Below are 1,752 nucleotides of genomic sequence, written 5' to 3'. Positions count from 1 at the left end.
ACAGCACTGCAAATGTCGCAAATGTCGCAAAATGAGGCAGCACCATGCAGCGAGTGGCCAAACAGGAGCAACAGCTACAAATCATTGCCATTAAACGGCGATATCCTGTGCCTCAATTTCAATATTTCTAATTAATTTATTATCGCTTATCTGGCACGATAAATCGCGTTTGTCCTTTTGTCCGTTTGTCGGTTTGTCGCTTTGTGAGTGCATTAAGTACGTAACTTGGCGTGTGCAATACTGCCATTGTTTGTGACGAAGCAGTTGGCAAATTTTAAGTATTAGGCCGCAACGTAGGTTCTAAAGACAGTAGCGGACTAGGCTGGGACACGGTTTCAAAGAGATTTAAAAATTATTAAACATTTTTTAGGTTTAAAGTGTAACTTAAAAATTCATTGTTTCTTCTTGAATTATTTATTTTAATAATGCATGTTTCTATTTTTTTTGTATATTCTTCATGAATGCCAAATAAATTAAATAAATTTATCTATAATAATTCGAAAAATATACTTCTGCTGTTGATATTTGTTAAATTGAATGGACTTAATACATAGTACGAAAACATTATCATTGCTTCAAATGACTGTAAGGAGCTATTACGATTTAGGTTTGCTGTTAATTTATTATTTAAGTCCGACACTGATTTTCTCTATATGCAACTTTCAATTGGTTGTTGTTGTTGTTGTTATTTAGTAGTGATTTGTTGACTCTATCTACGACATTGTATGTTTTAAGTTTTGGTCACTTGGAATCCACCGTTGGAGTTCGCAGTACCTCGTGTAAGGCCTCCAGGCGTATTTACTAAATATGAAATGTAAATTTTATGCATTTAAACATTAAAATGCGCACAAAAATATCTCCGCACGCATTAGCCTCGGAAGAGGACATTTATCGAACAATGTAAAAACAGAAACTTGATAAACTAGAAGTAAATACTGTTCTGCTGTTTACATACAATATATAGTATGTGGAAATATAATATAATTGGGTGAAAGCATTAGTTCGTAGTCATGAACACTAGTTGTGATTTGGAAAAAATTGATTTAAGATCTAATGGATGTCTATTTGCTTTTGTGGTTCAATTGCTATTTTAAGGTATCAGTATAATATTTTACAGCATTTCATTATTGTAAAGTAAATCAAGACGTATTTTAAAGGCTTTGTCGATCAGATTATTGTAATTTCGAAGGATAATTTGTTCTAATTTATTTATTACATATAAAGATTTGTTTAAGACCACAGTATAAACACTTAGCAGAGGATTTTTTTTGGAATTTGAAGAGTCTTTTTTAGTAATCAAAAGTATACTTGAGGCTAAACTTGTTACATTGTTCGAAAATAACGCGGTTTTTTCTGAGGACAGATTAAACAATGACTATATTTCATCGCCAATAGATACCAGACCTTATTCTGGTATTAAGTTATTTCTATAAGATTATTGGTTATTGATTATTGTTATCTGCATTGAAAAAGTTATGTAGTCGGTTTTGTATTTTTTTTTAATTCTAAACTTTATTGTTGTTAATTTGGATAAATATCTGATATTGAATAAACATTTTACGGTTATATTTATTTTAGCAGATTTGATTAAGGGAACATACCCGTCAATCGTAATATCTATTGTGATTCAAAGTTTTGTCTTATATAGTAAGTTAAAAATTCTATTCTATTATGGCTGTGGAATATACTAAAACAAATCTAAATTTATATGCTGCATCTACTGAATGAATACAAATGACCACTTAAGAAGAG

This window comes from Teleopsis dalmanni, chromosome 2, assembly GCF_002237135.1.
Source record: "Teleopsis dalmanni isolate 2A chromosome 2, ASM223713v2, whole genome shotgun sequence".
Taxonomy (NCBI): domain Eukaryota; kingdom Metazoa; phylum Arthropoda; class Insecta; order Diptera; family Diopsidae; genus Teleopsis; species Teleopsis dalmanni.
The sequence above is the reverse complement of the archived record's forward strand: the minus strand, read 5'-3'. Positions refer to the sequence as shown.